Here is a 15,342-nt window from a genome sequence, read left to right as displayed (position 1 = left end):
ATGCTGACATCAAACCCACATGACGTACAACTTTCGGTGCACAACTGGGAGACCTCTGGCAACATGCTCCCTCACTTTCATTCATTTCCACCTGTAATATGTTATGTTACTTTAACTATCTCATCCCTAGGTTTTTCAGAGCAGTGTATTTAACCACATTTTTAAAATACTGATGCAAGACAGGAATAACTGTTTTACGTTTATATTAATATAAATCATATTAATTGGTCTGCACTTTCCAATTGTAGCAAGGAATTACCACTTTAAGGGAATGCTTTGAGAATATATCTCTCAGAACTGGTCAAGCTATATTAAATATGTTCATCAACTTTACCTCTCTCCCAAAAAAGATAAAATAAAATAAAGTACATAGGTAAAACGGGGTTATCCCACTCTTGCAGCAAATTCAATTATGATTCTTATTATGGCACATACTGGACTTTGATACGTGGTTTGTACCCACAACTTTGATAACAAAATGGGCCACAGCACATTATTTCCATAAAATGGTCACCCACTAATAGAATGACTTGAGGCTTGAGGTAATATAGAACAGTACACTGAAAATATGTTTATCTGTAGATTAGATATACAGCAGCATTTAGTAAGTGCCTGGCAAACTTCGAGCACTTGTGATGCAATGAAAGTTATTTGAGAAAAATTTAACCAATAACTTAATTTGGTCATTTAGTCAGGAATGTCTTCAAAGATATACTTTTCTCCACGTTACAAATTAATGACCTTTCCTATGAACATAACACTAGATAAATGCATTAAGTATAAAGTAATGTGAATTACAATATGATACAAGAACTGCTCCTAAGCAAGAGATCCAGATTTATGGCAACAAATTTAATTCAATATGCAAAGAACTCTTCACACAGAAATCCGGTAAACCTCTAAAGCAAACCTGTGTTTTTTTTTTTTTTTTTTTTTTTTTTTTTTTTTTTTTTTTTTTTTTTTTTTTTAATACAAGATGGAAAGAATATTAGAATATTTAATCATGTATTTGTTTAGCATGTGAAACACAAAGAGACACTCATCAGTGTCCAGTGGCACATGTTATAAAACTGGCATCATCGAAGACATTATGGTTAAAAATTTGAGTGTGTTTGATCCATCAAGTCGGACAGCACATTACTTCTTCCTATATACCTCTTGCAAACAGATCATCAGAAAATCAATCAAATTTGCACTGATACAGAGGTTTAATGAGACATTCTTGCCACACACCATTCGCAAATGGAAAAGGAAAGGAAAAAATGATGGTGGTGCTCGAAATAGCCTGAATTACATACTATTAAGTGGCTTGTGGCATGAAGATATAGGCCTACACAAAATGATGTATGAGATACAAATAATTTCTGAGACATGGCCTATCTGCTACCAACTTTATGTCTACTTACAAGGAGCATAATTATAACAATGCATGCCACAGGCATACATTTTGTAGAAGACGTGTAAAATAATTTTTCTTGCATATTTTAGTTGTAGATGGCAGTGTGTTTAGTTCACAATATGTCATTAAGTTCTAGTTGGTGGTGGCTTGACTTGTGTTAATCACTAAACCTAAATAGAAGAGGAAATAGCAATCCACTAATATGGGGAGTGGTTTGTAACATGTATAATAGGAGGTGGCACGAAGCTGGGTTTTTGTAACACACTGATCTGTAGCATAACCCAAGGTCTAGGTTGCATCAGAAGGTAATAGTTTTTTTAATACATGCACTATTCCATTATCACATTTATGTTCCAGGACGAAAACCTATTTTCCTGCTGTGGCATAATTTTTCAAGTTTTTAATAATTTGTTTGAAGGCATTAATAATAAGGGCATCCCATTAATTTGTCAGTCCTTCATACCATAATGTTTTGTTGGTGTTAGTGATGTCATTCATTGATCATTTCTTGAGGGTCATATCTGCCATGTTGATGACATCATTAGTTTGTCAACAAGGTAATCACATCACTAGTCATTGCAAGAATTTGGCCACGAGTAAGAAATGAGACATACTACGACTAGAATATGGCTTCCAAGGTTACCAGTTCTATGTCTGTCATACAAAAACATTGGATACATTGTATCACGGGAACATTCTCAAGCACAAGACAAGTGCAAACTGCTACCAAGTTAAAATAATGGAAACCAAGTCGACGAAACAGGTAGGCAGTGCTGGGTACGTCGTACATGCAGCAATTTGTTTCAGTTTACAACCACAGTTTCCATTGTTACAAAATATTAAATAATTTCATCAGTCAACATGGAAATCACTTACAATTTTTTACAAAAGGTATTACTTTACACAACAATGTGTTACAGTTTTTAATTTAATACATTGGAAAAACACACCGACTGGTGCTGGGACCAATTGTCTGTTAACAAACAAATCTTTTGTTTTATTTTCAACTTACAGCACATAAATTACTACCATTAGTAACAGTTCATAAATATTTAATAAATGTTAAAATTATATAGTTTCATAAGCGGCTACTCAGTGCTTCACGTTGCATGGCACAAGTTAAAAACTGTTGACAACAAGGCTACCATAGCTGTTTGACAACACTTTTGTATTATTTTCTTTAAGCTGACATTTTACACACATTTGTAGTCCTAGTATTACAAGCAGTTTTACAGTATTTTTTAATATGTTAAGATTAATATTGTGTACACCTTTACCACTCCTCCCTTCCTTAATTGCGTCATGGCGATCTACTATGTTTGTTACTCACAGAAAACAATTTTACAGTCATACAACCACAGCAGATCTTATGTACGGCAATGCGTAAGTGTGCCAACTTTAATCAACCCCCTAGTAATATATATGATTTTAACTTTTATTAAATATTTATGAACTGTACTGATGGTAGTAATTTATGTGCTATAGGTTGAATATAAAACAAAAGATTTGTTTGTTAACAAGCAACTGATACCAGCACCAATCGGTGCATTTTTCCAATATATTAGATTTTTAAAAAAATCTGTAACACATTGTTTTGTAAAGTAATATCTTATGAAAAACATTGTAAGTGATTTCCATGTTGACTGATGAAAACATTTTATATGGTGTAATGATAAAAACTATGGTTGTAAACAGAAACAAATTGCAGCATGTACCACATACCCAGTGTCAACCTAGCAGTTTAGTGCACTTGGCTTCCAAAATTTTTACTTGGTAGCAGTTTGCACTTGTCTGGTGCTCGAGAATGTTGATGTAATATGACATATCTAATATTTTTATATGACTGACGTAGCACTGGTAAGCTTGGAAGCCATATTCTAGTCATAATATGTCTCTTATCAATGGTGAAATGTATCATATTTTCATATTGTCCAATACCAGTTTAGTGTTTTATGTTGCAGCCTTTGAAAATGAGGAAAAGTCGAAACGCTTAAGGTTGGTGAGAAATAGAAGTGTGATCAAGACTTAAGTAAAGTTATTTAGAGTGCTGCGTCATCTCTCAGCATGTTCATGCAAACTGCAGCATTGCATTTACTCGCAAGAAAAGAGGGGATGTATTTGGAGTGTCAAAAATGAAACAGTTTGACATTCTTCACTGGTTACGAACTGTTTCCTCAAACATTCACCACACAGCTTCAACATTTTTTACTACTTGTTTGGGATGAAACTTCACATGTGACAGACTGCTTTGTAACCTACCCCAAAGCCTTGGTTAGGTTGAGAGGTGATAGTTTGGTTGAAAGTTGACTCGACACTGACTTTAGGGCACCAAAATGGCGCGGCCCTTGCTGAATATGAATGTATGCATTTAGTGACACAAAGCCACTTTTCACAATCAATCTTATGATCCTCCATAGACACACATTAGAAACCTTTTTAGAGAACATCTTGCAATGCGCACATTTGTGAGGACAAGGAGAGTTGATCCTTCAGGCCAGATCTTTGGCCCCACCACTCATGTACCTATGATGCTTCCTGCACTCACAGGTCAGTTCTGGTTACCTATAAATGATAACAGTAATCTCATTTAATACAAAAAAGCATTTTATGATAATTTTGGTTAACTTCCTTCCGTTCAACAAATAACACAAAAACGCAGGGTGAGCACTTCGTTTCTTAGCTATGCTACTTGAAACTAGTGATTATTTTAAACAGTAAATAACTTGTCTGGTAATGAACTGCAAGAAAAATGAATACTTACACTTTTGTTCAAGACTTGGCAAATTTGGACATAAAAACAAATATGCCCTTAACAGTGTTGTGCTCTCATAAAATATAAAAGGAATTAAAGACTGAACAATAAAATACTCTTACCACCAATATTTGAACAAAATTGAGGAATTATCGTTAGAATGTGACAATGCTCCCCCCCCCCCTTCCTCCCCACAGAAATCTTGGTTGTGATGACAGAGTACACTGTAGCATAGCCCAAGGTCTAGTTTTCAAGTTGGGAGGTGACAGAAATGAATGTTGTGCTGCCATACTGATCTTTGTGATAACCTGTCTACATCTGTGCCATGCTGAACACACATTGCCAATTGTAATGTATTTTTCATTATGAAAGCGAAGTGGAGGAAAACTCGGGAAAAGTATATCAGAAAATGTACAAGTCTCTGACAAGCATTTGGATGTGGGGAGGGACGGAGGGAGGGAGGGAGGGAGGGAGAATATGAGGTTCCTCTTATTTCAGGTCCTACTTATTCCCACTTTTTGCATTATATTTGAACACTATGTGCAAGCTGGACAAGCTGCTACCGTGAACAGTAATACAGAGTGCTACTACAATGTAAAGGGAGGTGATTCTCACAGTCAGCAAGCAGACAGTGAGTATGGTCATGATATATGCCACTGTAGGTAGACTGGTTGGGTAGGAACAGATTGTGAGGGCAAATGCAGCATCTATATACAAGGGGGACAAGCTGACAATCAGGCGCAAACTACCTACTTTCTCTGCATCAAATATTAATTATTAGCATCCACTTTTAATGTAGTAAATCCTAACAGCATTACTATTATTACACTAGGCAGTAAAGGAATAAATAATAATGAAAATGAAACTTCCTGGCAGATTAAAACTGTGTGCCGGACCCAGACTCGAACTCGAGACCCTTGCCTTTCGCGGGCAACTGCTCTATCAACTGAGCTACCCAAGCACGACTCACGCCCCGTCCTCACCGCTTTACTTCTGACAGTACCTCGTCTCCTACATTCCAAACTTTGCAGAAGCTCTCCTGCAGCTTTCACAGGAGAGCTTCTGTAAAGTTTGGAAGGTAGGAGATGAGGTACTGGCAGAAGTAAAGCGGTGAGGACGGGGCATGAGTCGTGCTTGGGTAGTCAGTTGCCCGCGAAAGGCAAGAGTCCCAAGTTCAAGTCTCGGTCCGGCACACAGTTTTAATCTGTCAGGAAGTTTCACATCAGCACAAACTCCGCTGCAGAGTGAAAATCTCATTCTGGAATAATGGAAATGCTACAGACAAAGTATGAATCCTTCCAATGCACAAAGTTCGCTAGTGTTTCTTGTTGGGAGCCAAGTCAGTTGGCATAAAGACGTGCTCCTGGTCTAAATTCCATATCATTCATGCTCCCAGTTTTCAGTAACATACAGAATTAGGTCCATTACAGTGAATAATTATGCAATATTTTACACTGATATTCCAAAAATAGTTGCAAAGTTTGTAAGTCCAGTAAAACAAAAATACTGTACATGTCCTACTGTTCACATGCAGAAACTACTGATGAAATCCCAAGTGCTACTTAGGAATCCTGTAGACAGACAGCCTGTCAATTAAAATGGCTAAAGCCAGGACCCAATAAAAACCTGTTTTGGCACAGGAGAAAACATACTGACACACAGAAAATGACACAGGACAATCTTGGTATCCGTAAAGAATTCGGTAAGCTTCTGAACAAATACATTTTGAATTCATGGAAGATTACAAGAATCATCGTACATCCACAATAGGAATGTCAGGCACTGTAGCACCAACCAACACAATATTGGGTAAGGGAAAATCCAAGCTTCTTGATCTAAGTGTGATGCTGTCCACCTAAAAATCATCTGGTTACAAACTGATTGCCAACATAGTGCGAGGTATAGGTTAGGTTTGACGGTAACTATTTTGTTGTGTGATAGTGATGCCAACAAATGTGAATATGAAATAAAGGTTTTGATGACAGACTCATTTACAGCACAGCTCGAAATCTACATTTCCTCCATATTTAATCCACTTTTCATCACAAGCTCCAAAGTAAAACTCAGAAAAGCTGCTTTACAAATCTCAGATAAATATTCTGTGCGTATTTTGCACAATAACTATGAAGGGGAAGGGGAGCGAGAATACATAATTCTTATGTGAAATGCTGACTCGTTATTTCAGATGACCAAAGAGAGACCATAAAGATGCAGATGGGCCATAGTACCATGTTCAGGGTTCTAATCAACAATGGGTGTCCACAGTGTGTGGAGTGATAGTATAGAGAGATGCAAATAAACAGTGCAAAATTATTTTTCATATTATGTTACCTTGAACAGATTGTACATGAACAAAAGAGCATTGTATGCTAATGACCATCTGAATGAGGCAGTGCATTTGCTGAGACACTGACACATTCAAGTTTGCTCTGCCGTACCATCCTGATTTAGGTTTTCCTAAATCATTACAGGCAAATGCCAGGACGGTTCCTTCAGCAAGGACACTGCCACCAGCCTGTTCCATCCTCATAAAAACATCCTTATAAATTGTGTGTGTCTGTATATTTGATCCATTTATTTTAATTTTATAGCAATGAAAAATCTTGTATCATGATAAGTGAACGAGTAAGTAAATCTATGAGAAGTGATATCTCTCCCTCACTAACCCATTTTCATACTTTTAAGTACAGGGTGTTTTATAACATCAATAATAGCAACAGAAAATAACTAACTATTAACTTCATTATTCAGTTGTTAGGAACATTATCAACATTCTGACCCTGTTTACTATATTTCTTTGATACCTAGAAATAGGGTTTTAATATTAGCACAAATACTCAAACATACATAATCATGATCAATTCTTGAGAACATTTTCCACCACTCCTAGACCAACAACACTGTCAAATACGAAAGCAGATGTATGAAATGAGTACAGAAAAGATTCAGCACAACCTTTCCCTCACAATGAATACACTATCTGCCCTGGCAAGTTGAAGTTGGTTCAAATGTCTCTGAGCACTATGGGACTTAACTTCTGAAGTCATCAGTCCCCTAGAACTACTTAAACCTAACTAACCTAAGGACATCACACACATCCATGCCTGAAACAGGATTCGAACCTGCGACCATAGCGATCGCGCGGTTCCAGATTGTAGCACAAGTTGAAGTAATAAGGAATTAATGCTCCGAGCATATCAAGTTCAACACAACATAACACACTTACAACAGACATCACTAGCAAGGAAACTCGAGACATGTGCCTTATTTTCATAATCCTCCACAGGATTACACAAAACTGCTTTACCATACCTCAAAACTTCTCAAGATCCACTAAGCTAAATAATGTCATAATACTATCTGGACAACATAATACTTCATTATCTCAGGCTTTGAGAAGGTTACACTCAACAAATAATAATCACGATAATGAAACAGATAGTGACACATGCAAATTAATTAATTTAGCCTCCAAACACTTGAATTGGGAAGATTAGAACAGAATGGGCAATATTAACGAGTAAAAATTATGTTTGCATTTGTGATTCTGTGGTCTTGTTTATGTCAACACAACAGACTTTTCGGCGCAAATTGACTTCGTCAAACACTTCCAAGTTTTTGTCACATATACTATATTGATCCTGTAATTATTCATGCACTTATTTTATGTCTGTTTCTGTAAAGTCCACTACGGAAGGAGAGGATTTTCATCCCATGCAGATGAATATAAAGAATCTCCAATGAATCAATTATGTTCCTGATCCCCTTCAACGCTGTTACTTTCAGGTTGTTTACAACTGAACTTGAGGACAACAAGATTCGTGCAACTATCGACTATACAAACGGTCGATTATTTCAAAGACGGCTTGCCCATAGTAAAAGTCCATCGAAAATGCACACCTGCAATATACAGGAAATTTACTAGGAATGATACTTTCTGCAATTGGAAAATTTGAACTATGGAGTTAGGAATCCATAATATTGACAAGATAGTACCTGCATAAATTACACCATGACAAGATCTAAAATCTGACAGCTTTCAACGCAAAGCGGAAAAGAATCAACATGTTCATACTACTAATTCCTGCATACATTACAAATGAGAAAATTCTAAAATATGACAACTTCCAAAGTAAAGCGGCGACGTGTTTAAATACTATACTCCTATATGGGCTGTTGACAAGCGGAACTTATCAGATCAAGTGGTTCAAATACTAAGCGTTAATGATAATAGTCCAAGTTTACAGTGAGCTAACGGAACTTACCGCCTATGCGTTGAAAACAATCAACCACTAGTGGCAAAAACGAAAACCTATTCAGAGAAAAGCAGACTTCTTGAAGAAAAAAAGAAAAAAAAAAAAAGCGTTTCATTTCACTTGCAGCTGTGGTTATCGCATTCTTTGTAAAAGGAGAAAAAAAAAACATCGTCACAAACCTATAAGAATGAAATTTTGAATCTCTATAACAATATCGCTGTTACTTCGTTTTACTATGCCTCAAAACAATGCCTGAACGCAAAAGCGTTGAAAAGAATAGAGTAACAGCTTAGAAGAATTACTAGGAGTCATCCACATCAACCTTCGATAACACAAAATCACATACTCCGCCTGTCTCAAAAACGTATTGGACGTTCAGCTATGAATATATCATACGATCGACAACTGTCTATGTGAATGTCAAATTTCTATAAAGTGACACAAAACAAATAATTCCAAAAGTAATATTACCAAATGACAACAGGTCATCCTGATCTCAGATTCTTCCTAAGCACCAAGCTGTAACGGTCGCACACACTAACAACTTCAGAATCTTGCAAACAAACCACGATCGTAAATTACACCAAACACTCTGCACCTATCATTAACTGCAATCCCTACAGAATACCAAAGTTGTTGCAAACACTAACTTGACAACAGAAGATTCGTGCAACTATCGACTACACAAACGGTCGATCATTTCAAAGTCAGCTATATCGTTGGTTCGAGTTCATTCTCTATATAATGTATTAAGTTGCCTTTTGAAAATGAAATGCATACATCAATAATAAGAAATAATCAATATGCATGACTTGATTTCGTACAGTTTCAAACTCTTATTTAACAAGTATATCACTTACCAAAGATTTTAAAACGTATTTTTAAAGAAAACACATAGTCATCATCATAAAACTCGTTACAGGGTCGATATAATCGATCAAAATTAGTGTCAAATATCATTAAAATTGCTTAAATAATTTTTTATTTTATTTTAGGAATTATATTCTATGTTTACGCAGTACATAATAAGTAACGTTTCTGGCAAATTTCATGACCTTAGTAAATCTTTCGACGTAAAAACCAATTCACCGCCAGTTCACATTGACCGTCATGGCACCGTCACGTCACGGTACACCGTGAAGTGACGGTGCGATGACGTGACGTTGCCATGACGGTCAATGTGAACTGGCGTTGAATTGGCCTTTACGTCGGAAGATTTACTAGGGTCAGTCAAGGAATTTGCCAGAAACATGTTGCTTATAATGTGTAAACAGAGAATATGAGTAGCGGCGGAGCCCCTCCACACCAGCATGGTGACCAACTCAAAAGGTCTGCTGCCATCTCTGCATAAGGGTTAGCTTTCACTAAAGCGAGGTGTCGCAAGATGTGGGTACTGCGATGTTTGCGTATGTCTGGTTATGGTTAACCATTAATACGTGCTCATCTGGAGATAGATTGGGTCGGAAGTCGAACGAATGGTTGCAGTTTGAAGGGCAGAGGAAAAAAAGTGCCAAGGCAAGAGCCAAAGGAATAAAACCTCTCTGATAGGTCGGGTTGTAAGAGAACAGTAGCGGATGTCTGGCTGCCTGTGACAGGTCATGCAAGGGTAGGCTTTGTAAGTAGTGGGTATCATGCCTATCGATACCTTTGACATTGTGCGGTGCGGTTACTCGGCGGCTGGCACTGGGTGCCGACGTTGATCTCTCGGTCAGCATCAGCGTATCTTTAACAGTTAGGTTCATCGCTGTTTTGTCTGATAAATCATATATCAGATGCACAGTGTAGGGTGATTTGTTTGTCCGTCTGTGGGCGAGCTCGTCGGTTTTCCCGCTGTAGCCTGTGGTCGGCTTTAATAGCAGCTGGTATATCCAGTCAACGTTGCTGATATGCAGGGGCTTGCCGACGTTTGTCAATTGCTGTATGTTAGCTTGACATATGTGGTTATGCCCTAGCTAGTACATCTACATCTACATCTACATCTACATGACTACTTTGCAATTCACATTTAAGTGCTTGGCAGAGGGTTCGTCGAACTACAATCATACTATCTCTCTACCATTCCACTCCCGAACACCGCGCGGGAAAAACGACACCTAAACCTTTCTGTTCGAGCTCTGATTTCTCTTATTTTATTTTGATAATCATTTCTACCTATGTAGGTTGGGCTCAACAAAATACTTTCGCATTCGGAAGAGAAAGTTGGTGACTGAAATTTCGTAAATAGATCTCGCCGCGACGAAAAACGTCTTTGCTGTAATGACTTCCATCCCAATTCCCGTATCATATCTACCACACTCTCTCCCCTACTACGTGATAATACAAAACGAGCTGCCCTTTTTTGCACCCTTTCGATGTCCTCCGTCAATCCCACCTGGTAAGGATTCCACACCACGCAGCAATATTCTAACAGAGGACGAACGAGTGTAGTGTAAGCTGTCTCTTTAGTGGACTTGTTGCATCTTCTAAGTGTCCCGCCAATGAAACGCAACCTTTGGCTCGCCTTCCCCACAATATTATCTATGTGGTCTTTCCAACTGAAGTTGTTCGTAATTTTTACACCCAGGTACTTAGTTGAATTGACAGCCTTGAGAATTGTACTATTTATCGAGTAATCGAGTTCCAACGGATTTCTTTTGGAACTCATGTGGATCACCTCACACTTTTCGTTATTTAGCGTCAACTGCCACCTGCCACACCATACAGCAATCTTTTCTAAATCGCTTTGCAACTGATACTGGTCTTCGGATGACCCTACTAGACGGTAAATTACAGCATCATCTGCGAACAACCTAAGAGAACTGCTCAGATTGTCACCCAGGTCATTTATATAGATCAGGACCAGCAGAGGTCCCAGGACACTTCCCTGGGGAACACCCGATATCACTTCAGTTTTGCTCGATGATTTACCGTCTATTACTACGAACTGCGACATTCCTGACAGGAAATCACGAATCCAGTCGCACAACTGAGACGATACCCCATAGTCCCGCAGCTTGATTAGAAGTCGCTTGTGAGGAACGGTGTAAAAAGCTTTCTGGGAATCTAGAAATACGGAATCAACTTGAGATCCCCTGTCGACAGCGGCCATTACTTCGTGCGAATAAAGAGCTAGCTGCGTTGCACAAGAACGATGTTTTCTGAAACCATGCTCATTACGTATCAATAGATCGTTCCCTTCGAGGTGATTCATAATGTTTGAATACAGTATATGCTCCAAAACCATACTGCAAACCAATGTCAATGATATAGGTCTGTAGTTAGATGGATTACTCCTACTACCCTTCTTAAACACTGGTGCGACCTACGCAATTTTCCAATCTGTAGGTACAGATCTATCGGTGAGCGAGCGGTTGTATATGAGTGCAGGGAAGGTATTGACTGCGTCTTGCCACTTGTGTACTTTACATACGACCAGAATCTCTTCGGATTTTCTACCAAATTTCGAGACAATGTTTCGTTGTGGAACCTATTAAAGGCATCTCGCATTGAAGTCCGTGCCAAATTTCGCGCGTCTGTAAATTTTAGCCGGCCGCGGTGGTCTAGCGGTTCTGGCGCTGCAGTCCGGAACCGCGGGACTGCTACGGTCGCAGGTTCGAATCCTGCCTCGGGCATGGATGTGTGTGATGTCTTTAGGTTAGTTAGGTTTAAGTAGTTCTAAGTTCTAGGGGACTTATGACCTAAGATGTTGAGTCCCATAGTGCTCAGAGCTATTTGAACCATTTTTTTTGTAAATTTTAGCCAATCTTCGGGATTTCGCGTTCTTCTGAACTTCGCATGCTTTTTCCGTTGCCTCTGCAACAGAGTTCGGACCTGTTTTGTGTACCACGGGGGATCAGTTCCATCTCTTACCAATTTCTGAGGTATGAATCTCTCAATTGCTGTTGCTACTATATCTTTGAATTTGAGCCACATCTCGTCTACATTTGCATAGTCAGTTCGGAGGGAATGGAGATTGTCTCTTAGCAAGGCTTATAGTGACACTTTATCCGCTTTTTTAAATAAAATTATTTTGCGTTTGTTTCTGGTGGATTTGGAAGAAACGGTATTGAGCCTAGCTACAACGACCTTGTGATCACTAATCCCTGTATCAGTCATGATGCTCTCTATCAGCTCTGGATTGTTTGTGGCTAAGAGGTCAAGTGTGTTTTCGCAACCATTTACAATTCGCGTGGGTTCGTGGTCTAACTGCTCGAAATAATTTTCGGAGAAAGCATTTAGGACAATCTCGGAAGATGTTTTCTGCCTACCACCGGTTTTGAACAAGTATTTTTGCCAACATATCGAGGGAAGGTTGAAGTCCCAACCAACTATAACCGTATGAGTGGGGTATTTATTTGTTACGAGACTCAAATTTTCTCTGAACTGTTCCGCAACTATATCATCGGAGTTTGGGTGTCGGTAGAAGGAGCCAATTATTAACTTAGTTCGGCTGTTAGTATAACCTCCGCCCACACCAATTTGCACGGAGTATCGACTTCGACTTCACTACAAGACAAACCACTACTGACAGACACAAACACTCCACCACCAATTCTGCCTACTCTATCTTTCCTGAACACCGTCTGAGACTTCGTAAAAATTTCTGCAGAACTTATTTCAGGCTTTAGCCAGCTTTCTGTACCTATAACGATTTCAGCTTCTGTGCTTTCTATTAGCGCTTGAAGCTGGGCCACTTATGCTTCCACCTATGGTTGTGATCATAGTTTTCCAGAGAAAGAATGAACGGATTCTTCGAGTTCCTATATAGTCGTGTGGTGTGTTTTTTGAATACTTCCTTGAGGGTTTCAAGGCTGTATTCATTGTGAAGATCCACGGTGTGTGTGTAATGTGGAGCGTTGCTAATGATGTATAGCACTTTGTTCGGTACGATCTGCAGGCGTGTAGGAGTTCCATATCCCCAGATGGGAGCTGTGTACATCATCAGAGGTCTAATCAGTGTCATGCATATGGACATCGACACCCTCCTATTCAGTGTGCTTTCCCTGTTGAGCATTGGGCAGAGTTGTTTGAGCCTCGCGTGCGCTCTGTTGGCAATGTATTCGATGTGGTCCCCCCATGTCAGTTTCTGGTCCAGCCAGACACCAAGGTATCTGACTTTCTCTCTGAAACGTATTGGGCGTGTATGTAGTGTTATCTGTCTAGTGTGCTGATGTTTGTGCAGTAGTTTCGGTCTGTGTGTGAACAGAACTGCTTTGCACTTGTCAACATTTGCTTACACTGTCGGTCACGTCACAGCAAGTCAATTGAAGTCACGTGACCTCAGCTCGCATGGCTGTCTTCTACTGTTTTCTTTTTTCTTTTTTTTTTTTCGTGGTAGTTGCGATCTTTGTAAGATGATTTTGAACTGTTTTTAAGCACAAAGGACACATACACAGCGTGGTAGCTTATATAAGTGAATGCTGAGTCAATATTTGTACGAAAACTGCGTTTATTGGAGTCAAATGCTTTACAGCTTGCAGAAACAGGTCGTTAGAGAAAGAAGACAAAACAAAAGAGTGTGGGGTCAGAAAAATGTCATTACGTGGCAGAGAAAGGGAATTTCACTCACTGTAGAAGGGGCTCGAGGAAGAGGAATCGTCATTTTAAATTTTAGGAAGTTAGAAGCATCAGTTTTTTCATTTAGTATGTAAAATTACACCCAGAATTACTAAAAGAATTGTGTTACGAGCAGCCATCACATCCCATGAAAATTTGGTTTCTTAAGGTGGTTCCTTAAGGTTAAGTTTCGCCTCCTCCTCCCCCCCCCCCCCCCCCATCACCCCGCGCCGTGAACCATGGACCTTGCCATTGGTGGGGAGGTTTGTGTGCCCCAGCGATATAGAAGATAGCCATGTCGTAGGTGCTACCACAACAGAGGGATATCTGCTGAGATGTCAGACAAACATGTGCTTTCTGAAAAGGTGCATCAGCCTTTTCAGTAGCTGCAGGGACAACAGTCTTGGTGATTGACTGATCTGACCTTGTAACACAAACCAAAACGACCTTGCTGTGCTGGTACTGTGAACGGCTGAGAGCAAGGGGAAACTACAGCCGTAATTTTTCCCAAGGGCATGGAGTTCTACTGTATGGTTAAATAATGATGGCATCCTCCTGGGTAAAATATTCCAGAGGGAAAATAGTCCCCCATTCGGGTCTCCGGGTGGGGACTACTCAGGAGGATGCTGTTATCAGGAGTTAGAAAACTGACATTCTACAGATCGGAACGTGGAATGTCAAATCTCTTAATCGGGCAGGAAGGTGAGAAAATTTAAAAGGGAAATTGATAGGTTAAAGTTAGATACAGCGGGGATTAGTGAAGTTCGGTGGCAGGAGGAACAAGACTTCTGGTCAGGTGAATACAGGGTTATAAATACAAAATCAAATAATGGTAATGCATGAGTAGGTTTAATAATGAGTGAAAAAAATAGGAACACAGATAAGCTACTATGAACGGCATAGTGAACACATTATTGTAGCAAAGACAGACACAAAGTCCACACCCATCACAGTAGTAGAGGTGAAATTTAATAGTCATGAGGGACTGGGATTCGATAGTAGGAAGAGAAGAAAAAGTAGTAGGTGAATATGGACTGGGGGAAATGAATGAAAGAGGGAGCCAATTGGTAGAATTTTGCAGAGAGCACAATTTAATCATAGTTAACACTTGGCTTAAGAATCATGAAAGAGGGTTGCATACATGGAAGAGACCTGGAGACACCGGAAGGTTTCAGATTGATTATATAATGGTAAGACAGAGATTTCGGAGCCAGGTTTTAGAATGAAAGACATTTCCATTGGCAGATTAGGACTCTGACCACAATTTACTGGCTATGACCTGCAGATTAAAACTGAAAAAATTGCAAAGAGGTAGGATTTTAAGGATATGGAACCTGGATAAACTGAAAGAGCCAGAAGTTGTAGTGAGTTTCAGAGGGTGCATTAGGGAACAACTGACA

The 15,342-nt window shown here is 39.2% G+C and overlaps 1 protein-coding gene across 1 annotated transcript in view; it reads right to left on the bottom strand.

Annotated features, from left to right (window-relative positions):
* The window catches only part of LOC126248681 (serine/threonine-protein kinase WNK1), a 325,351-nt gene extending 316,348 nt beyond the window's left edge, over positions 1–9,003 (bottom strand). The window contains exon 1 of the mRNA XM_049949948.1: positions 8,879–9,003. The gene's annotated coding sequence lies outside the window, so the exon portion shown is untranslated. The remainder of the gene's footprint in view (positions 1–8,878) is intronic.
* Positions 9,004–15,342: the final 6,339 nt, after the last annotated feature.

Source organism: Schistocerca nitens, chromosome 3, assembly GCF_023898315.1.
Source record: "Schistocerca nitens isolate TAMUIC-IGC-003100 chromosome 3, iqSchNite1.1, whole genome shotgun sequence".
Lineage (NCBI taxonomy): Eukaryota > Metazoa > Arthropoda > Insecta > Orthoptera > Acrididae > Schistocerca > Schistocerca nitens.
Note: the sequence above shows the minus strand (reverse complement) of the source record. Positions and strands in the feature narration are given on the sequence as shown.